Raw genomic sequence first — 24,357 nt, 5'->3', positions numbered from 1 at the left:
ACAGATTCAAGCTTTTCAAAAGGTATAAAAATACCTCCCAAAGATAAAATATGAAACGTCAGACGACATGTCTTTTAGAAAATCCCACAACTCATTGAGAGCTTCTATTAATAAGCATGACAGTCGAAAGAATTGACAATCATGTGAAATGACAGCATCGAGGCTTTATTTAGATGCGACTGTAAGACGTCTCTATCTCAGCACCAGGCCTCTGAAGAGAACATTGGGCTTACTGTACTGCTCTTACATCACTCGCTATATTTATTACACTACAAGCAACAAAAAATCATCTGATCATCAATAATGTCGTCGTAAAATATAATCTGCTTCAATTATAATCATGATCTTTGTAAAGCAACCACTATAATATGAAACATATAATTATTTCAGATAAATTACATTGATTTCCCTCATATCTTCATCACATCACATACATTTTACTCTACAGGATCAGTACACTGTACATTTATCTCTAGTTTTCATTTATCAGAGTGGGTTTGAAATCCACTTACTCCTGCTAATAAATCCTTTTCAGCACACACTGAGGCTGTAAACTTTGTTTCATGCCATATAATTTAATTTCAAGAAAATACTTAATAACACAACATAAACATAATATAATATATACAGCAGAGATTTAACATCATCATTGGAAAAGTTATGAAATATTAAAGTGACAGTTTATTTACTCCAACAAAAGACAACACAACAATCCCCCTGAGCTTGAACAGTACGCAGTGATGTCAGAATACACAAATTAGAACTGATACATGGAAATTTATTTGGATATGAGATCTGAAACAATATGCAACATATTCAAATGTCAAAGGACACACATGTAAAATACAAAACAGAAAAGCCAGTTAATGGAAGAGCAACACTGTGAGGGAGAGAGTTAAAAGTTGATCTGACGTTGTTGGGCAGGTTGGGACATGAACATGTCAATGTGTCATGATAGGTGGAAATAAGTACAGTAGCTTGGCTTACATTTGGTTTGCATATTTCATGTCATGTCAGGTATTATGAGCATCACATAAAAATAGTCACCTTGTAAATGGAGCAAATGCAGCAGAGCATGTGTAGGATTTAGATAAGATAAACTTTTATGATCCCATGCAGGGAAACTGAAGAGCCACTCTAAAGAACTAGAATAGTAGACACATTATGAGTGTGTACTACACACACAATGAAGCATATAATATATAAAGCAAAATAAATAATGCATTGAGTCAAAAACAGTCACAAATAAGTAAGCAATAACATGTTAAATACAAAGATTGCACTTGATTGAATGGAATTTGCTGGTGGATAAAGTGTCCTGTGTCTCAGATTGCATTATTGTACAGGACAGTATTTATTAGTATGTAAGAAAGGATATTTATTCATTCTATGCATTGGTTTGTGTTCCTTTTGCTGTTGTAACACTTTTAATGTCCTTGATTGGGATCAGTGAAGTTTATCATATCTTATCTTACACTGAATATAATGTATATTATACTGCATTTGTTCCATTTACAAAGTTACAGTCAAATTTAAAGCGAACCAAAGATTCAGACAAAAAGGAAGTAAAAAAGAAAGATGATTTCCCCATATCTTCACAAAGATTCATCTACTGTTAGTTAGGACCCTGCAAAACAGAAACAGTAAATATTTGTATGGCTGGTACAATACTCAGGTATGTAAATGTTCTAAAAGAACTCAGACACAGTCAAAGCTTTTTCATCTGTGAGTTTTTTTTTTTGGTGTTATAAAATCTTATCCAGTCTTATCCAAGTCCCCCAATCATCTTCAAACAGATTACTGATACAGTCCATCAAAAACGTGCCAGCTCAGTTAAAACAAAAAGAAACCAACTTGAAACCTTCAAAATCAAATGTTTTTTTGCACAGACAGGCGAAAGCTGATCACATCTGCACAGCTTTCTGGTATCAAGGCTGTTGAGGCAGAAAATTATCCAAATCTTAACCACAGCCAACATGCTGGAGTTCTTTCCTTCAAATGTCCAAAAAAACGTTTGCAGCTTTTTGGTTGACGTGGCAGCAAAGTGTTAAATGTTGATTCATCGGGGGATTTCCAGCCTCTCTTTAAATCCAACATGACCCGGAGCAGGGCAACGCTGACACCGAGGCCCACTGAGAACCGGCTCTAGTCATCAATACCTGGGTTTCTATTGGTTAAAGACAAAGGGAAGAGTTTAAAAAGCGGAAGCATACGGACATGTTTTTGGCGTGTGTGTGTGTGTGTGTGTGACTGTTGACACGTTGTTGGTGACATTAGTCTCTCTCAGATTAATGAGGTTTGTGTGTAGTCTGGTTAATCTGCTAGTGTGAGGTGGCTGTGCACAATCCCCAAGCTCCTTTAAACTGGCCTTAACCCGAGTTAGTTAGCACATACACACACACACACACACTTGAACAGATACAGACAAATCATGCTGAAAACGTTCTCGTCCGCCCCAACAGCACATTTAATACCGGCCAGACTGCAGACAAAACAGCATACAGTTTGGCAGCTGATACACAGACTGAGTGAAAAAGCGAACAAGAAAAACAATGAAAGCACTGGATCTGCCCCAAATCCTAAATCTCCTCAAGTCGGCCAAGCTACAGTACTGAGACGTGCTTCAGCAATTTCAAATATGTGCTGAGTAAATAGGCCCCAGGTGTGCAACAATTCCAAAAATGACCTCCGCAGCTTTCCGGTGCCATAGCTAGCGGGCATTAGCCAGCGCAGGAGGGCCCACGTGGAAGCTGCGACGCCATCTTGTTTCACCGCCTGACTAGGAAAAGGGGTAGTGAACCCCTCTGCAGTGGGAAGAACTGCTAAACACACACACACATACAAAGAGGGATGGACACACAACATTACAGACATGTTGATAGATACTGTAGGAAACACAGAGGCGCACACACATACACGCTGACCAGCTCTGATTATTGATGAGTGTGCTTCTCCCGCCTGCAGCTGAGAGGAGGCTGTGTGTTGAAGGGAGTGGCAGAAAAAAACTGCAGAATGGTGACTGTGAACTCTACACAGAGAGAGAGAAAGCACCCCTGCCGCCACACAGAGCAGTCTAGGCGTATCGCCCGCCGCTTCATTCGACGGTTTTCTCCATCGATCTCTCTGATCAATAATTTAACTTTCGTTTTGATCAAAATGGGCCGATTTCGTCCAAACGGCTTCTCGAGGCGTTTGGGCGTAACCCTGCAGCAACCCGCTCCCATCCGACATACAATTCCCTCCATACATACACCTGGTCTGTCACACGCCCATTTAAGTCGTCCACCGAGTGCTCACAGCACCTTCCTCTGTCCACCTTAACAAAGGTCCACCTTAAAAGGGATTACATCAATCAACAGCTGCCTGCTGGCATTCAGATCCAACCGATACGGGACTAGCCGATATTTACTGCCACAAAAGCTGCATTTAGAGCATCATGGGAGACTAAAAGTGAAACTGAATCCTAGACTTGTAAACCTCAGAGTCTCTGTGCTACAGGATCTTTGTAAAGCAGGTGTCATTACAGGTTTTACTGACTGACACACCTGAAGCTGCTGTGTAAAATCCTCTCACATCACGCTCACAGAGTCACCGCCGAATCAAAGAATAAGATTAAGATTCTCATCCATGTTTGAGTTCAGTCTGTCTGAAATGTACAGTATGATCACATCAGAATTCAGCTCACACTGCTCCCCAGATGCAAACCGCATCATTTCCATCACGTCAGGAGTAGACGACACTGATCGGCCCATATCCCTTTTGTAAAAAAAAATTCAATCAGGGTTAACGTCGGAGTGATGAAGCAGCTTATCGTAGCGGGTATATGCCCACCAGTCGCTCTGTCTGTCTGTCTGTGTGTCTGTCTGTCTTCCTCCATGTCTGCCTCAGCCATGGGGACACAGTGTACAGACAGTGTGCGGAGCAGCCGAACAATGGAGAAGCAAGCCTGCAGCCCCTCCGAGCTTACCGGCTAGACACTAACTCACTCCAGGTTAGTGTTTGTTCACCGGGCTGAACAAATAAAAAAACGATTTTTGAGGCAGAGAGATGGTAGGAAAAGGAGAGACAGGACTCACGGAGGCGTTACATAAGAGAATCGCTAAAGCAGCAGATTAGCAGCGCAGAGGGGGTTCAAGTTAAAATCCATATTAGTTCGTTAACAACAGGACGGAAACATCTCTGGGAATCCATGCGATCACGCTTGATACGTCGAGACAGAATGAAGCTTGAGCACATCAATGCATCACATCCAGCTGTTGGCAGTGGAGTAAATGCTACTCTGCTAAAATGATAAATATACATTTGAAGGCCAAAATTAAAAGCAATCTGTCATACTGGAGACGTCAAAAAGAGACATTTATTGATCAACATTAATGAAACTTCAGGGTCATAATGATTTTAGAGACCAGGCTCTGTTGTAATATATATATATGTGATATATAACATTGCAAACACTGTAGCAAAAAACATTGCAAACCAAGCTGAGGGGCCTTGAAGCTGGTTGATCCACAAGCACTGGCACAACACAACACAATTTCCACTGGTTCAAAATTTTACATCCACAAGTATCATAGAGTTTAGTATCAATTTTAATGAGGGAAGCATCCTTGAAGAGGAGTTATCATCAATATTCACGCTACGCCCCATTAAAAAGCAGATATTAGCTACGGTGTGATGGACCTGAGTCCAAGTATGGATGAATCATGCTGTCAAGAGAGCTGATGCTGCCGTTAAAAAATAATGTCGCAAATGAGCTCTCAGGTGAGCGATGGCCTCCTGAGAGCAAACCGCCAGGTGCGAAGGAGGTCGACACGGGAAACGAACCTTTTAAAACACCAGATATTCTAATTTGAAAGAATCTCTCGGGCTCCACAAAACCAGTATCATGTTGGGACGTGTGCCCTGAAGAGCCAACATGTACTACTTTGCTACAACCAACCGAACTGTTATTCAAAGTCAGCGTGTGAGATCCTCGTTACTATAGATGACAGAGCGTGCTGCCACTCTAGCCGCAGATAGACACCACAATCAAATCAACGGATGCGTATTCTGAAGAACTTCACATTTGAATCACGGTCAGGTTAGAGCAGCGAAAAAGCACTGCAGCTTATTTTCAGCGGACAGCACTACCTGCTCTGTGAGTGTGTTCCCGCTGCCACCTTTTACACTTGTGTTAGCCCGAGTGAGTGAGCTTTAACATCGCCGAGGGTTCACTGAGGTCAAGCACATAATGTACAGAGCTGTCATGGTCACGCTCTCAACATTACTTTGTGCTGCTCTCAAGTCATAAAGGTACGCACACACACACACACACGTACACACACACTCACAGCCAGGCCTGCAGGAGAAACACAGAGCTATCACACTGACAGATGCTTCTTTACTTAATAGTCTCTACTAATGATATCAACCTCTGCATTAGCATTATCTCTCATAAGCTACTGATGCTAACCAGCTGTTTAGCTATTTCTTCACCGACACCAGCGGCGCATTACTTTTAGATGGCTAGTGGCTAAAGAGGCCAACTAGCATCCATGTGCAACTAGCAATCCAACATAAGCCAGTTTTTAATGGTACTGAAGGACTGTTCTGCTACTGGATTTGCTAGATTATTAGCTTGGTTGCTTGAAACTGCAAGAATTCATTTTATTTTCGGTGTTATTCCTATGAAGTGGGAGGTTCTTTAACAGAGCATTTAGTACATGTGACATTAAAACTGTCACTTAAAAGCGTAAAAGCACACTCGTGTGTCTGACTAAATGGAATCGGATCAAAATGCTACGTTAGCATGAGTCCACATTAAAGGCTTTCTATGTGACCAAACAGGTAGCATCACATTAATCATTGACAACACTAACTAACTGATGTCTGACGTGTAAAATAAGGTAAATATGAAAGGCAAATAATAGGTGCAGCCCTTGTTTTAGTGGCCAAGACTGATACAATCAGGCCTCTGTTGCTAAAGGATGACAGCTCATATTCTCTTCGTCCTCTCATCCGTCCACACATCTGATTCTGCCTTAACTTCGTCATATGACCCTCAAACCAGCATTCACTGCCTCTGCACCCCCACGAGCCTGCACCAGTAAATACCAGTACGTCTACCTACTGAATCCACAGTCCATCACGTAGGATGGTGCATGCCTGGTGCAGCCCAGGTGACAAATAACATACAGCAGGGTGTGAGCCATACTGAAACGTGTGACACGGTAAGAGTGCGGTGAACGCCTTAGCTCACTGCGCCACGGCCTTCCCCCCCCCCCACTCTGATCGCCATTGTTAGAGGCAGGAACGTGCAGGAGATAGTGCTGGCCGTGCATCCCTCTCAGCTCCCGAGAGCCTAACCCGTGGACATGAAAGCACAACGTCACAAGTTAGGGTCTCAGGGACGGAGAGAGACACATCTTCACATGGACTATACCTCCTCTACCTCCTCACACAGCTGCTCCAGCCCTCTCCGGGCTCTGAAGTCGTTCTTTGCAACTGAGGTGCTAAAAAAAAAAAAAAAAAAAAAAAAAAAAAAAAAAAATCTTGCTTCCAATGAAAGCATGCTCCCGAAAAAGAAACCTTCCATGTATTTAAGTCACATGAGGACTTGGAGCATCTGAGCATCGCTCACTCTTGCATACAGACTGAGCTTTGCCTGTTACAGGCATGCATCAAACACACACACACACACACACACACACACACACACACACACACACCCTCCTAAATTACATGCATTAATTGAGCACGCTCATTGCAACCATCACTGCCCCCTCTATGCATTTGTGAACATACAACAAGTGCAAGCCTCAGCCAGACACAACATTGCACCCCCTCCACCCCCCACCCCCAACTCTCTCTCTCTCTCTCTCTCGCCCCCTCCCCCACCTCAGCTGAACAATACAGCACTTTGAAAAATGCCTCCTGCCATCAGGTACAGAGCCTGCTGCTGTACAGTATGCCTAAAGAGCTCCCGCTGTCTCGGGGCGAATCAAAATCAGTCGATGATCGGTAATTATTGCGGCGGACGTATGAGACAAAAGCCCCGTGTGAATGCATCGATTACAGCATCGAAATCTGAACCCAGGACCGCACAGCGTCAAACACAACACAGACTCACATGCTCATCCGACTGCCTGCCATTTCTCGCACTGTTAATAAAATCATTCAGTGCATGCTCGATCACACTAGAACACGTCCCCGTCCGGCAATGGTTCTGTGCGACACAGAGAAAAGACAAGCCAGATAACAAAGCTCTACAGCTCCTTCATGCTACCACGGTGGTCTAAAGCTTAGGAAACAGATGGGGAGCTGAGAGGGAAGTGGAGAGGAAGAGTATTCGCTGGTATCGACTCACCCTCCCCTTCGGACCAGGATGCCCCCTGCTCGTTGTTCTCTTAGCTCGCTGCCTGCTCGGGAGAGGAAAAAAGAGAGAGAGAAAGAGAAAGCTCAGATTTAAAGTTACAGCATGCAAACAAGATCCCAGTTATCATCATCATCAGAAGAAGAATTTTCTTCTTCTTCTTTTTTTTTTTTTTTTTTTTGGAAACGGGTCACAAAAAAGCGACACGAGGAAGAGGCTGGTCCGTCCGGCGAGCCGCTCAAAGTCAGGCGAAATAAACGGAAGGAGAGCGACGGACGGAGACAAGAAAGAGAGGCATGAGGATGGGTGGTAGGACCGAGCCGGAATGAACCATGTGCACGCTCTCTCTCCCTCTATCTCTAGTTCTTTCGCTCTCTCTCTCTCTCTCTCTCTCTCTCTCTCTCTTTCTCACACACACACACACACATACACACACACAAAGCTAGAGTGAGCAGTCTGGGGAGGAGAGTCGAGAGAGAGAGATAGAGAGGGAGAGAGAGAGAGAGGGGGAGAGAGAGAGAGAGTCGGCGAGACGATTCCTCTTCCCAGAAAACGAAATGCTGAAAGGAAGTGATACGTAAAGGTTAGATAGAACAGGTAGACGGCGAGGGCGAGAGAGAGAGGGAGATAGCGAGCGAGAGACCGACTGAGTGAGAGAGAGAGAGAGAGAGAGAGAGAGGGTGAGGTAGAATAAAAGAGTGAGCATCGAGCCACAGAATCAGCGCTTGCAGCCGGGGCCACAGTGCCAGTGAAGCATACCAGTATGCTGCCTCACCGAACGGAGAGAGGGGGGTGAGGAGGGGAGGTGCGCGCACACACACACACACACACACACACACACACACACATACACACACACAAAACAGTGTTACACACTCATTTGCCTTTCCTCGCACCCGAGCCTCTACTTACTTTGTATCCAAACCTGCAGGTCCGGGGCAGGTTGGAGAGGAAAAAAAAAATGCAACCACACACACACACACACACACTCTCGCTCTCTCTCTCTCTCTATCTCACACACACACACACACACTTACGCACACAAATCCAAGTTAAAGGACAAAACGAATGCGCCTGCTGATCTCTTGTCTTGCTCCGCTTTCTCTCTTCCTCGCCCTTTTCCCTCGCATTGTTTTCTCTCTCTTTCAATCACATGCAGAGCTGGAAAGGAGGGAAGACAGGAAAAAAAAACACAAGAGAGCTCCAGCACTCCCCCCCCCCACCCCCACCCCCTCCTCACCTCCCTCCCCCTCCCCCTCTCCCCAATATTAGTACTCTACCTCTTTCTCTCGATCTTTCTTTCACTCTTTCTTTTCCTCCCCCCTCTGGCTCTTTTTTTTTTTTTTTTCTTCCCATGTTGATCGGCAGGAGGAAAAACATTTCACAAAAAAAAAAAAGAACGGGGGGAGAGAAATATCATCCATTAATTTGCCTCACAGCTGTAATCGCTTACAGCCAGAGGCCCACTTTTCCTCTATATCAGACGAGAGAGAGAGAGAGAGAGAGGGAGAGAGAAAGAGGTGAGGAGGGAGGGAGGGAGGGAGGGAGAGAGGGAGGAGGGGGAGGAAGGTAGATAGTCCTCCTTTCGTTGTTTTTTCCACCTTGCCGTTGTCCGTTTTCCACCCATAAAACAAATCCTCTGCTCTCTTCTGCATGCATGCAAAAACAAAAATCCACTTTTCCAGGCTTTGCACTCTCTTTCTCTTTCTTTGCTCTTATTCTCACTCGCTGCCTCAAAGCACAGGCCGACATCATTCACACTATCCCTTCAGAGAGAGAGAGAGAGAGAGAGAGAGAGAAGGAGAGACAGATACAGAGAGAGAGAGAGAGAGTGTGAGAGAGAAGGGGCCATAGAAACATTGCTACATGATGTGCTTTGGCTTATAGAGGCTACATTTAATCTCCACTGGCTCCCCCAGGCTTTGGTATGGAGAGAGAGAGAGAGAGAGAGTGAGTGAGAGAGAGAGAGGAAGGGAGGAAGGAGAGAAAGAGGAGAGATGATGGGGGGAGGAACAGATGGAGCAGAGAAGGAGAGTGACGACGTACAACCGACTGTAGGCTCAAATCAGCGACGGGGCCCGGAGAGACTGGGAAGGGGAGGAAAAAAAAAAAAAAAAAGAAAAAAGAAAAAGAAAAATCCCCGAGACCACACTGCCCTCTTGCTTTTCTTCTGCTCCCTCCCTCCCTGACTGACTGATCGACCGACTGTGTCTGCACCCCGGCTAATCTCCAATCCTCTTTGACTGCTGTCTGGCAGACGGCGCATTGTGCTGTTTTCTATCTCTATACAGCTGCAGTCGCCGGAGAAAGCTGTGCATCTGGATCTACAGCACACCCCCCCCCCACCCCCCATCCCTCCACCCCACACACTCTCAAGCCGAAAAACACTGACGCTACCAATTTTAAAATCTCCCTGGCTGTTGACACACACACGTGTGCTTATACACACACACACACACACACATACGCAAAGAGCAGCTATCCTCATTTATCACATGCTTTGTGTCCAGATAGAGCCAGTCGACGGCGAGCCGCTAATATTAGCCTGTGAGAGCCCGCAGCCAGCAGACAAAGGCTCACACACACACACACACACACACACACACACACACACACACACACACACACACACACACACACACACACACACACACACACACACACACTGAGGCATGGATGGATGTACACACAAATGAACATGGAGTGATTGGTAGAAAGGTGCAGAAGTACAGCAAACACAGAACTCACATGAGAAGAGGGTTTCATGGCTCTGTGATATAAATCCTCAGATTAATTAGAGCAAAAGGCAATAAACCAGACTGCATCCACGTGGCGGATGATTCATGCATTCAGGTAAATGACGGCTCATTGCCATCGATTTACAGATCGCATTTCGGTCTCTTTAAACGTTCGTTATCTGCTGGTAATGGCCGGGAATCAGCTTGACTAGCCAAGTAGTACATCAAGAGAGACCCAGATCTGTCACGCCATCCCACGCATCGGAGAAAACAGCAGCAAGGCTGCAAAATAAGCACACAGCACCTGAGCACCAGGCCCGCAGAGCCTGAGAGGTAGAAACCAAACATACAGCGTGGACGCTGTGTGTGTGTGTGTGTGTGTGTGTACGCGGGGAGAGGCGGGGTGACGTGCAGGATGTGTGCTCTCTGGATGGCTGCAGCACAGCCGACGCTAACCTTGAGTGAATGATTGGCATGTGTCACATCTGATTGATGGGATGGAGAGGATGGGCGTCCGGCAACGCAGAGGTCATAGGGGTTGTCGCTATGGTAACAGTAATGATGAAAAGAAAGGTTCAGGAAGAAGACAGAAGAAGATTGCTACTGATTTCTGCAACTAGGCATCATGTTTTTAGAGTCGGTGGAGGCTTAAAATGATGAATTCAAATTCTCAAATTTAGTCAAATTTAGAGAAAAAACTGAATTTACTGACCTTGAAACAACAATTATTCAACTACAAACAATGATTGAATATGAGATCAAAACCAATTAAAAGTGCAAGTCAGGCAAAAAATGCAGGGAGACCCCATCACTTCATCCTGACATTTCATGTTTCAACAGTCAAATTTAACAGTAAAGTACAGAAAACAAGTGGGAAAAATACAAAATGGAATGAAAAGTGTGTCATGCCGTACAATACACACGCACACACACACTCATGCACCAGAAGGGCAAAAGCAACAGTATTTGTTCATCAGATACGGAGAAAAAAACAGGAAAAGAAGGAGAGAAGAAGGGAAAAGAGGGAGAAGACAGACCGCATGAAACCTCACAAAGCTGGAGCTCTCACTTTCTGTTCTGGTTTGGATTAATGCATCATGCCACACACACACACACACACACACACACACGTTTGCACACAGTCACTAAAAAACACCACACAAGCATGCGTTTCACTTTGGGATAACCATGAATTCAACAACATCAGTTGTTTCATATTTTCCATCATTTGCCAAGTCACCAAATCTGAGCCTTTCACAGCTGGACACTTCACAGACTTGACCAACAGGGGGCAGTCTTTTGCTCCTCTACCTATTACCTCAGCTGTACACACACACACACGTCTTGGTAGACGGGCAGGCAGACCTCTGCCAGGCCTCAGTGTATAGTCAGTACTGTATATAGCATCTGAAGGCCAACCTCACATTCTGCTGCAGTGGAAATGTCACAAGCTGTAAATCCTACAAAGGCAACGCCGCTTCTATTACTTTCCACTAAAAGATTCACACCAAAATTGTGAATTCACATAACCTACAAGATGTCCTATAATGAAGGGAGTAGAAGGAAAGAATAAGATCTCTCCGGTCGTAACATGTCAGCTGGTAAGAGAGGAAAGACGTACAGTAGAGGGAAGAGACTGAGCATCATGTGTTGCTGTGTTTGATTTGTAGAGTTCAGTTTTGATTTCAGTCACAAGTTTGAAATTAATACAGATTCCTTTTTTTTTTTTTTTAAATAAATCAATAATGCCAGGATTTAAACAGGAAATCAAATAAACACTATTTTTGTAGAATGAAATAATCTTATTTTCTATGTGTGTTCATCTTCAGTAGTTTTACTTTTCCTCTCTGAGTGTCACAATATTTCACATGTCAAATATTTTGACAGCAGTAGTTTTCCACGCAGTCTGTATCTGCTGATTGGAAATATTATGACAATAATTGTTCACGGTGACAACTGATTTCACTGCTTGTAAACGGACTGGGATGCTGCTGTCTTGAGGATTCAAATCTCAAATCTCTTTCTCTGATATCCTTTACAACCCGTATCTGTCATCACACAAACAACAACTGAAGCAGCCCAACTCCTTCTGCGCAGCCGTCAGCGTTAATGAGGTTATCAACGGGCACCTCCAAATAATAAAATGTCACGTCAGGATGGAAATGAAACGACGTCTCCGGCGTTGAGCGTGTTTTGAAAGCTCTCACGTCAGTCCTATCAGCTCTGCAACAATGCAGAGCTTCTGATGTCTACCTGCCTGCTGCACATGGACCAACACTACTGACACACACACACACACACACACACAATACAAAAATCTGTTGATAGCAGAGCAGATATCAGACTTTTAGCCCTTAATAACACAATCATAGTATTTTAGAGTTAAATGATTAGTCGATTAATCAAGTAGTCAATTGTCAGAAATAGGTAACAATTAAGTAAATAACCCTAATCCAGACTGATTAGTCACTGGAATCATTTTTCAAGCAAAATGCCAATATTTCCAACTTCTCAAATATGAACATACTTTTCTATACTTTTACAAAGTGGAAAATATTTGTGTTTTGGACTTTTGATCAGGCAGAACAAGCAATTTAAAGACTGGGCTCTGGTAAATAATGACATGCATTTTTCACTATTTTCTGCCATTTTCTGGACCAAACTGTAATCTGTAAAACACTCTGCAGATGAATCGATAATAAAAGTAATCGTTAGTCTCACATCCAGTAATAATACACCAATGAAACGAGCCATTTGAACTCAAGACAGGAATAAAAGAAAATCTTAAGGAAACACTGAATGCATCTCTTTAAATATATATATATATATATATATTTCTGGCACGTAAAAAGGTCACATTTAACACTTGTCATATTTATACATCAACTCAAAAATATCAGCATCAGTATGAGTCTTCAAATACACCAGAGATCATCCCCCTAATGCACAAACACACACTGACATACTGGCGTCACAGACCCAACAGTGGAAACCAGAGCTTTTCTGCCCTCTGCTCCATCAGCAAACAGCCTGGATTGTTATTGACCATGTGCTAGCGTATCTCGCTTTAGCAGGCTGCTTGATATTTTTTTTTTTCTATCTTTTTTTTTTTTTTTTTTTTTTTGGTGTGACTCGTGATAACATTGGATTGTATTGATCCAGCTGTGCAGAGCGCCATGCATACCTCAGGGAAAGCTAGGAGGTTGTACAGTTATCTCCCGGGGTGTAATTCTCAACTATACAACCTACTACCTCAACCTGGGAGCAAGCAGACCTGGACACCAGGGCTTCATGGCTCAGGGGGGGGTTGGGGGAATAAAACGGAAGAAGGGGTACGATCACTAGATGAGGGAGCGACTCATGGCCAAAAAAAAAAAAAAAAAAAAAAATCTTCAGAATCTCAGGTTGATGCTCTATGTTTGTGACGTACTTTTACCTCATCTCAAAGTGATTTGAACAGTTTTGAGAGCCGCCCTAGCAGTGCCACTCTCTACCTTAGATACAGTCTCTATACACAAAGCAGATAAACAAATCTCTCTCCAAAGGTTCTTCAAAGTCTTTACGTCACTTACCCCTAAACACACACACATTACCCCTCGGAACCCCCCAACCTCCTCCCCCCCCCCCCCCCAAATGTTTTTTCCCTACTAGAGAAGGCTTGCAGTTGCTCATTTCAAACTGCTAACATGTGGGACGTAATGGCCGTTTGTGAGGAAACAAGCATCCTAACTGTCATTGGTACACATTCTCTAATTGGACGGATGTCTACTTCATTAACACTAGAAAGGCCAGACTGCTGACTGAAATAGCTCCGTCTCCTCGTGAGTTTTTTCGACAAACTACAATTTGAAATGCACACAAGGAAATGGTAGCTGTAATTATATTTTCCCCTTTTAATCGACTTCTCGTTAGCCTTCTCTTAACCCCTCGAAGCCCAATTACTTTTTGAGAGGACAAACTGAACGACGTGGAAAGTTTTAAGGAACCCTGGAAGACCAAAACATAACTTTTCTAAACTTTAGATTTAGTTGTGTGAGAAGGTTTCTGAGACATTAATATATATTTTATGGAGGTTTGCAGTATGTTTGAAAAGGTTGAGAAAACCTGTTATCGAAGGTTTGAATAAAGTGAACTTTAAGCTGATCCCAGGACAGAGGAAGCTTTCTTGGCAACGAATAAAGCAGCAGTGCTGGTAGGTGGGACAGAGAAACGGTTAACAAGAGTTGGTGGGAACTGCTGTTTTGCTGATGCTGCTCGGGTCGGTGGAGCTGCACAGACGCAGACCTGTAGATACAAGCTTGTGGTGTCAGTTAACACAAGTTCGGATCTACGGGTTCGGGGCTGCGAGCAGATGACGTCGTACATCCATCAGCGTGACCACATGGAAAGAAACGAGACTCTTTAAACCTTGTATACTTACAGCGTGCAACAAGTCTGAGTGTCTCTACATGGGCAGCAGGAATCATTTCTCATGACAGTAAAACATTTCTGAAAGTTGAGTTAGATTGTATCTATTTGAAGTTTAATACAAAAACATTAGCACCACTTATTGCTGAAAATTAGATGCAATTAATTAGCCTAATATTCAACAAAAATGATGAAGTCTCCTGTTTCATCTAGGATTTGAATTATTGTTTTATTTCAAAGGAGAGATAAGACAGTCCCGGCCTATAATCATGTGAATTATGGATTATCGGCATTAACTTTTAATAACTAAAATCAATATTCATAAAAACAAACAGAACTGAAAAAGAAGTATTTTTCCCGCAATTATGAAATGTTCTTCACACACACACTGATACATAGAAATACAATTTTTCTCGGTCATAATCCACTCAACTTCTTCTTCACTCACAGGACTCAACTCCTAATCTCACTATGATCCCACAATGCATTGCAGTATACCCTGAACCTTACATTTACGTCATTATTTGCTTACAGGTTATTATTATGGCAACTCTTCTATTATCCAACTCTCACTACGACAGAGTTGCTTCAGTGAGTGATAGGTGGAAAAATTCAAGTGGCATTTTAAGAGGTGTGTGGCTGAGCTCAAATGAGACGTAGGCAATATAAAAATCTTCAAAATAAATAGCAGGAAAATTGCTCTCATAAAACTCAAGAGTAGGAGTCTGCTTTCATAAATACCTGTAAATATTTAACACAACTCTGTGACACGAAGAAGAAAGAAAGAAAAGAATCATCTGAATTGTCTTATTATAATGATTTAATTATCTTACATGACTTGTTTGTGATGCTTTTTGAAGTCAGTTGAATTTCATGTTTTGTTTCAATTCAATTGAAGATAAAACTTTAAATCATATTCAAGTTTTGTCTTTTAATAAAATAAAACAACTATTTTCAAATTAATTTATAAAGATACTAATTAGAATAATAACAAAAACTACCTTGGTGATATTATACTGCAACAATAACAGCAAGTAAAAACATTACACTGAGAGGAACCAACTTATCTAATCTTTAAATCTTTAAAATAATAAGAAAGAAATGTTACTAAATTTATGATGTCAAAATAATTTTCTACAAGCTTACAAGCTCAACAAAATCAAATCCCAATCCACTCATTTTTTAGCAAAACTTAGCAAAAAGCCACAAAGTCCAAATCTGGACAATGTTTTGGAAATTTCAACACATTCCAGTCTGATGTGAATAGAGCTATCACTCCGCAGCCCCAGCAACAAAGTAAAACTTTGTAGAACTCCGAGATAAAAAAGAGAGTGAATGGTCCAATTTCAACTTTCAGACTCCGTCTGAAGTTTGCTTTCTCCTTCTCTCCCCTCTGCCTGAATTTAAATGAGATGTCTGACATTGAAGCTGTTGCCAAGTTGCTTAAAGTATGTCAGTGGGTCTTTGCCAGCGAGCTGAAAGACACCTTGAGATTGGCCCGAACAAAGAGGTCAGCGGGGCCCACAGTACCCTGCCAGCCAACACCGCCACCGCTGCACCGGCGTGAGTCAGTGTGTGTGTGTGTGTGTGTGTGTGTGTGTGTGTGTGTGTGAGGAAGACTCAGAAAGCACAGGCAAAACTAAGACCAGCTAAAGGCCACCACCTGCATTGTTCGGCGCTGAACAGCGTCAGCGGGCAAACCCAGCGGCGCTACCCACCCTGCTCACTGAAGTCTACCCAGCAACAGCGCTCGTGTGTGTGATGGTGGGGGGGGGGAGAAGAAGAAGAAGGAGGGAGGGGGAGGTGGGGTTGGGGGTTCAACAGAGGTGAAGAAGTGAGAGGTGAGGAAGTGGCATGTCGTTAGCACTTCATAATATCTAGCAGTGTAAACAGATATCCCTGGCTAGCCAACAGGTAGCCTTCAGTTTAGGCCCCTTTCACCACAGCTAATATACAGTAAACATCACAGAAAAACTCTGCACCGGGACAAATACAGCAACCACAGTGTTGAATATTAAGAGCCACAAAGCAAAGAAAAGAAGTGGAAACAGAAGCAAAGCTCGTAGCACATTGGTAGCAATGATGACTTACCGATTTGCCTTTAAGTTTTGTTTCCGAATGTTTCTTTTCTCTACTCTGCAGGGCCTACGGTGCTTGGCAGAAGGTATAGGCAGTCATGTCCGCCGTGGCCCATCAAAAAACACAGCTCAAACATGTAACTACAGTAACAAAACCACCCCGAAAAGAGCTCGGGGAGAGGGTGGGAAAGAGTGAGACAAAAGAAAAAAGCAAAGGGAAGAGGGAGAGAAAGTGGTGGGGGGGAAGAGACGGAGGGGGTGGAAAAAAAAAGTAAACGATAACAGAAAAATAGACAGGTTTTTTTTTTTTTTTTGGTGTTTTTACAATTTCGGTTTACCGCGCGCAAGTAATAAGTATAAATAAGAGAGAGGTAATCTTTCAGGCAGTAAAACCTCTGCTTTCTACAAGCTGCTTCCCTGCACTACGAGCAAATGACAAGCAACATCTGTTTGTAAGAGAGCCAACATCCCAGTCTTAGAAAAAAAAAAAAAAAAAAAAAAAAATCGGAAAAAATTGGCTTGATTTTTCTTTTCTTTCTCAGTCTTGAACTGCAAACTCTCCTTGCCTCTGTTTGACTCCCTCACTCGCTCAGCTGAATAAGGCAAAACAGAAAAAGAGAAAGGGGAGTGTGGAAATTCAGCGAAGGGAAAATGCAGCCATGAAGCCGTCCTCCTGTCACCCCTGAACCTCTCCCCTTCCCTTCTTCTCCTCTCCCTTTTTTCCCCTCCTACCTGCTCACTCCTTCCTTCCTCTTCTTCTTCTTCTTCTTCTTCTTCTTCTTCTTCCTCGCAACCCCCCCACCCCCTCCACCCTTCCCCCCCCTCATCCCCAAAAGCGCAAGAGGGACAGTCCAGTCCAGGTATAGCTACTACTCACTCAGCCCTTCTCTTCCCAAAACGCCTCACTACTCCGACACATAAACACTTGGACACACACACACTTCGTCTCCCAGAGCGTCCCACACAGCCAGAAGCAAACTGACTGGCTTGCATAGTACACACTCATGGATGCACTAACAAAGTGCATATACAGAAATACACACGCACACACACACACACATTTCTTGGAAAGCTTCCCTGCACCAAAAACAAATACCAATCTTTAGTTAGCCTCAGCTGCGGATAGAAAAGAAGGAGTCATTTCGGGACTTGGCTCTGGTTTACCGAGGCACAGATACAGACCATTTCTCCGTATGCCTGCCTTTCACAGCTCGGGAGCAGCTCCAGATTCGACTGTATCATAATACTGTGAAAAAAAAAAAAACCCGTCCTCTGTCACTGATATCTTTTGATAACATCCAGCACTAGTAATAGGAGCGTGAGAGTGGCCGACATTCGGCAAAGCAGAAATGCTGAACTTGTTTATCATGTTTTCAGTCTCAGAATTAACAGGTAGGGTCGTGCAGTTCTCCAAATGTTGGTGACAGCACATGAGCTCTGTTCCATTATAGGACATAAGTGGGTGCCAAGTGAATCAATACAGCACTCAGAGACGGGGAGACAGCTTCAATTTTAAGCCTCAGGAGCAAAGAGGCACATGGTGCAGCAAGTTTACCCTGTTTTCCCCAAATTAAATTCAGGTGGAAGGCAGAGATACGTCCTAGAATTCAAACTTAAAAGTATAGTACAAGCCTGCTCTGTGCAGCAGCGACTACTGAGCGCTCCGTCCACAGAAAGCTGGTCTCACTAAAATTAGCTCTTTTCCTCCCTCATCTCTTTGGTATTCTTTAGTACGAGGCGTCATAGACTGGCTGTTTTGGTAAACAGGGGCATGCTGCATGCTGACATCACGTTACAAGAATTCTGGGTATTCAAGTGTAAGGAATAGATGGCCCAAAAATAAAATGTATCTACTCATCTGGGTAATTATGGATACCATTGCAGTTATGGGCAGAGACTAAAGACCCGCCTGCATTCTTACCCTAATTTTAACTACACCGAACATTCACCGAACCACAACCAAATCTAATCTTAACATATTCACCTTTATATTTAAACTTGTGTTCTCGTGTCTCAAGGCTTTAACTAAGCTTAACCTTTTTTTAAACCTCATGCCGAAACCCAACTTTCCAATCGCAGCACCATATTTTTTTGCTAAACATCCTCATGTCATTCAAACTGCAGCCCCAGCTTGTTCCTCCCGTTTATCATCATCCCGTTCAGATGGAAGCATTGTTTTTTTTTTTTTTCTGAAAGATAAATTCTGGATGAGTTCTTCTAACAAGTCCTACCACTGTTCTGAAGCAATTTCACAGTCCTCAAAGACGAGACATGTCAGCACTGGCTACCAAGTATTAAGAGTTCAGAAGGTGTTAAAAAATGTATGTTATTGTGAGAGGTAGACAATATGGTTTCTGCAACCACACCTCCAAGGACTTATTTTTATACACAGCTATTTCACATTACTTTGTTGAAAAGAGATGTCAACTTTTTTAACTGGTTATAGGTCAATATACTATGTGCATTAAATACAGTATGATTATGATGAGGCAGCTTGGGTATGGTTTGGTAATTAAGCAAAAACCTTTAACACTGACTTCATTGATAGAGCACCTGCACACTCCTAATTTCTTTCACTATATGACGACACCTTATTGAGCATTCAGGGCACCATCATGTTTGCCTACAACATACATGCTAATGCTAAAACAGACCAATTTAGAAATGCAAGTACAAAGTAGTACCCCATCCTCAAAATATTTACCAAGGGGGGGTTTGTTATTTTGGACTACAAAATTGTACGAATTGAATTTGAAGTTTCAAACTCATAATTAAAAACTTTTAAGAAGCACAAACAGGAAGCAAGAGTCTTCTACCGGACGACTACAGTTGGAAAATCTTTGTTTCTTCTTTGGATATACACTGCAATCATTAATCACTGTGTTTAACAAGCTGTTTGGAGTCATTTGACAGTCCTTTTTATTTTTGGAACTTTATAGAGCCGACATGAAGAATGTTATATGGAGCTGTGCTAGCTCCTCTGGTGTTCTGACTGACTTCGGGGTGAGTGGTTAGTTAATCACTAAATCTTTGAAACACTTTGTAAAGTTTACTTTTTCGAGAGGTAAAAAGTGAAGCCTTATTTGCCTTTTTGTCCTTTGCTCTTATAATCTGCAAGTACTGGTCCTGACTTTGACATACTGACTCCAGTATGACCTCGAGCACACAGATAACCAGAACGAAGTTTCCTTCATGGAATAAATAACAAATAAATGCCTTAAACTCAAAGTGGATCCCCACTATAATCTTGCAGTAATGAAATTTTACTGTGTCAAACCTTTAGCCTGAGTTGGGGGTTATAAGATGTGTTTGCTGGAGTCCTCGTAATCCCTTCAAATTGCTTCTCATACAGAGCTGAAAGTTGTACTGTGCCATTTCATAGATCATAGATTATGGGTTCTGCCTCAAACGCACCTGATGAACTCAGACCTGAGTTCCACTACGTTGGCCTGTAAGCACGGCTGACCGGTTTCTCTCCACATGCTACTTTAAATGAGTTGAAACAGTATAGAATGATTAGGTGAGCTGTAGTGTTTAAGACTTCCAGATTAATCCTTGTCCAACTTTTAATTCAAACAGCTCCCTGTAATCTAAACTCCACGCAAATGAGGACTCTGTAAGTTTGCTGTTTTACATTTCTGTCAAAGTTTACTGGCACTTTCTTTAATGCAGCTCGTCTTCTGCGTCTTCAGGCGAAGAATATCACCGCTTTCCAAAATTCAGCGTCTGTACCCTTTCCATCTTCTCTCCTCTCTTCTCTCTCTCTTCTCCCTCCGTCTGATATTCTGCTCACGCACAACTGCGGCAGCCCTCCTCCAATCGCTGGCATTAATCCACACCTCAGACCCCACAGACACACTGTCTGCTCTCCCACAATGCACCTCAACTCCAAAACTTTCCCAGACACATTTGGCCTTCTCTCTATCGCTTACCTCTCCCTCCCTCTTCAGCCCCCTTTTCTTTCAGCCGGTCTCCCCATGGCTCTTCATCGTCCAGTTTCATTTGCTCTGCCTCTTTCTTTCTCAAACTCTCTAAATTTCCCCTTTCTTTCTTTCTATTCAGCCACTGCCTGTCTGACAAAAGTATCTCCTAATCTTCCCCAGAGTCCATTTGACACAAAATGGCGGCACCGCAACCAACCAATACCGGTCGTCCATCTAACATCAGAGAGTAATGGAACACTCCGCCTTAGTTGTTTTTTTTTTAAAGTTTTAGATTCTCAAACATGTCATGTCGTGGACCCCCATGTAAACCCACCATACAGACCCAGATCCCATTTATCAGGATTTGTGTAAACCTGGAGCACAAAAAAAGGCTCTTATTCTAATTAGAAAACAGATTTTAGTTATGTATTCCTGCATCTGGATCTTGCTTGGTTAATCATTTTCCTTCTTCCCCCAAATCACTTATTTTTCTCTTTTTTTATTATGTATAATTGGCCAAATGTAGCCATTATGACATTGATTCCAGATATTCCCAACACAACTGCAACTGTTTAATAGAATGGTTCTTTTTTTTTTTGCACAACCTACAACATCAATGGTAATTGTCAGCTTTTGTGTCAGCCTCTAAAGGAACAAGGGCTTCTTTCTTTGCCATTTTGTACTGACATTCAACAAAAATCCCTTCATACAGGAAGCAAAGAGACCATACTCTCCACCACAGTAGCCTCAATAGACCGGAACGTGATGCAGCTACAAAAGTTCTGCAGCAAAATGTACAGTAAGAGATCCATTTCTAGAAATAGACGAGGTAGGCCGAGGTAATTTGGCCTCCTCAAATGTTAAAATACACTACAGTAAAGTTATTCACCACACAATAGAATGCAGTGAATATCATGTTAAATACTTTTAATGACTGAAGCCTTTCAAGTATCCCTGGAGGCGAAGAGGGCAAATACACTTTTTCAGAGCAGGAGTGGAAAGGATTTAAAATGTAAAACCAGAGCTGCAAACACATGTATTGTAAGAATTCTACAACCACTAGGAGGAGATACCATTCAAGTATTTATTAAAGGAAGATGACAAAAGAAAGTCATAAAAGCAGAGGAGAACCTGCTGAGGACCACCACAGAATGAACTTATCAGTTGTGTTCCTAATCTTCGTTGGGATGCCAAGCTCCTTAACATTCTTGTATGGCACGGTCACTAATTTATTGCATGGTCACTAATTTATTCTTTGGCAATCGACTCCTAGGAAAGAAAAGACCCTCTGCAAAGGCCACTAATCAGCATCTGTTGGCTTGGACGGGTAGTCTCCCCTCTGACAGTGCTTTCCTCATAAGGGTTTTAACATTTATCTGTGATCTCGTTTGGCTCCGGTCTTGGGAATCTCTCTGTTGCGCTGGGAAAAGACAACGCTAAGAGGATTGAATTTGGAGCTAGTGGCAGACATGATGGGAAGTGTAGAGAGAAACTGGAATGAGTGAGTCCTCTTCTTGGTAGAGATTTATCCAAGATTAACTATGAGTAACTATGAGTTTTTTTTATTACTAAAATGTGATCATGAGGGAACTTCCACTTCCCTCCCACCCACACAGATGCTATATTCAGTTCCTCAGAAGTTGACCAGTTTTATGGTCCGAAAACGTAATGCCACTCCCCATCATTTTCATGTTATGTGTTTTCCTCAGAAAACTATTCTGAGTCAGATGATTAAAAACAGCCCAGAGTCCCTAGGTATTACATCCACATTTGGCAATTCTGCACCTCACGATTTATGTCCAGTACCAATGTAAAAGTAGAGTGTACTATATAGTGAGGCAGAATGTGAGGGGAGAGACCTGTAATCCACATTTGTCTTTTTATTGCCATAACCACCATCTTTCCTGAACTGTAACCATACTGTATTCACCTTGTGAATTTTGGAGAGCAAGAATTAAAAAAAAAAAAACACATCAGCATTGAACGTAAAAACACATCAATGGACGTAATCTGTGGTTCTGTGGAATCGTCTGATATCAACATTCTTGTCCAGTGACGGAGTTCGGGAAAAAAAAATCAAATCATCTTTTAGTGATTTCCCCAAATTCTTCTCAGGTTGCCAAAAAATCAGCAAGTCAACAGCATTGATCACTAAGAGTCTAGGGCTGGGTATCAAACCCCAATCATTTCTTGGTAACAACAAAACAACAATAAAAGAAAAAGAATGTATCAATAACTATGGGCCATCTATTTTGCTTTAGGGTTAAGAAACCAATCATGAACCACAACATTCTCTGACTCCCTTGTTTCCTCTCCGCCCCCCCCCCCCCCCCCCCCCCACCCTCGGAATAATAATAATGAAAAAAGTGTCAAGTGCCAAACCTGTCAAGTACCAAAACGTGACTGTGAATGCTCGCTCAGATTTGTACTCCTCTTTAGAATTTTCTTTGCTCAGTTTATAATTTTTCCATTTTTAGACCATTTTATTAAGACAAAGTTTTTACATGGCTGCTTGTGCTTGACAAAATTTAGGCATAATGGCTTCTACTGTTATATAAAAAGAGGGTTTGATAGAAGATTGAAAGTATGATATCAGTACCAAAACTCAACTTATCAGTATTGGCTTTAACTTTTCACTGAATCACAGAAAGCAAAACATATTCATTGATACTAATTTAGATATAATGTTATACAAACAATCTGAATCGTATCGGTCATATTGTAGTTGGATGCTGACCTCATTACGTCCGTGTTTACCCAAAAGTCAATATTGGCCTTGTATATCGGCAAACATCGGTCTAACTCTGCCGCCAAGCCTTTTGTTGTTTCCTTTTGTTTCCTCCATCGTACCAAACGCTCCCTCGTTCTCTCCTCTCCCCCACCCCCCCCCCCCCCACCCTCCACCCTCCTCACAATCCCTTTTGCCCTCCTCGCCTTTCTTCCTCCTCTCTCCATCTCTCTGCCCGCCCCGCCACCCTCCGCTCCCCCACCTCCACCACCCCCTCTCTATGTTTGTGTCCTCATCTGACCCTGCTTGGCCTGAATCGCTGTCGGTGCCCATTTGGATCGGGCACAGCTGGTGTTGCCGCTGAAAGCTGAGTGCCATTACCGCTGCTGTCTGCTGTCTGTGCTGTCTGCCTGTCTGTCTGACACACGTCTTCATAATGATATTAGCCCCATTTCTCCTATTTTTAAAGCTTGAATTCACTCATTTCCCTTACTCCTGCTTGTTCTTTATTGTCATTGTGTATCCCTTTGTTTTTTTTTTCCCGCTGTAATGACCCAATCCCTCTGAGGGGGATCATTAAGTTTTATCTTATCTACACTGCCACTGAGGAAATGCGCAGAAATTGCTAAAGAATCACATGCAGATACAAATAATAAACATGTCAGCCATTTCAGAGATACAAAGCGTGGATGAGAGGAAGGGGCATTTGTGCTCCTCTCAGTCCAATCAGATGTCACAGGTCGATAAAGACCAGGAAGTGGCGAGAGTGTGTTTGCAGCGGATTGGCTGGCGCTGCAGCAATGGCTCACTTTGTGCCAGTTGCCGATAAGCTTAGTGAAAGCAAAGAAACTAAATCAAAGCCTGCTATGCAGAGCAGAGAGCTGCAGAAAGGCTCTGATAACACTTTTTCAAGCAGTGCTCATAAAAGCATGATAAGACCAATGAGTATATAATAATTGTTAATCAAATGTAATATTTAATGGGGCATGTGTGGAGTTTTTATACAGGTGATTATACTGTAAAACATTCATCTGCAGTCCTAATGGGATTATAATGTTTGAGGATTTTTTCACTTCTCAAAGGAAGTAGAAAATGTATCATCAAAATAAAAGCTTCTGCTGAACTGAACCTC

The 24,357-nt window shown here is 42.7% G+C and overlaps 1 long non-coding RNA gene across 4 annotated transcripts in view; it reads right to left on the bottom strand.

Annotated features, from left to right (window-relative positions):
- Positions 1-144: 144 nt before the first annotated feature.
- LOC122984618 overlaps positions 145-24,357 on the bottom strand; it is a 105,537-nt gene continuing 81,324 nt past the window's right edge. For all 4 annotated transcript variants that reach the window (XR_006403931.1, XR_006403933.1, XR_006403934.1 and 1 more), the window contains exons 4-5: positions 7,346-7,397; positions 145-2,167 (exon numbers count right to left, since the gene is read on the bottom strand). This is a non-coding gene — a long non-coding RNA (uncharacterized LOC122984618). The remainder of the gene's footprint in view (positions 2,168-7,345; positions 7,398-24,357) is intronic.

Source organism: Thunnus albacares, chromosome 6, assembly GCF_914725855.1.
Source record: "Thunnus albacares chromosome 6, fThuAlb1.1, whole genome shotgun sequence".
NCBI lineage: Eukaryota > Metazoa > Chordata > Actinopteri > Scombriformes > Scombridae > Thunnus > Thunnus albacares.
This window is presented reverse-complemented; position numbering and strand designations above follow the sequence as displayed.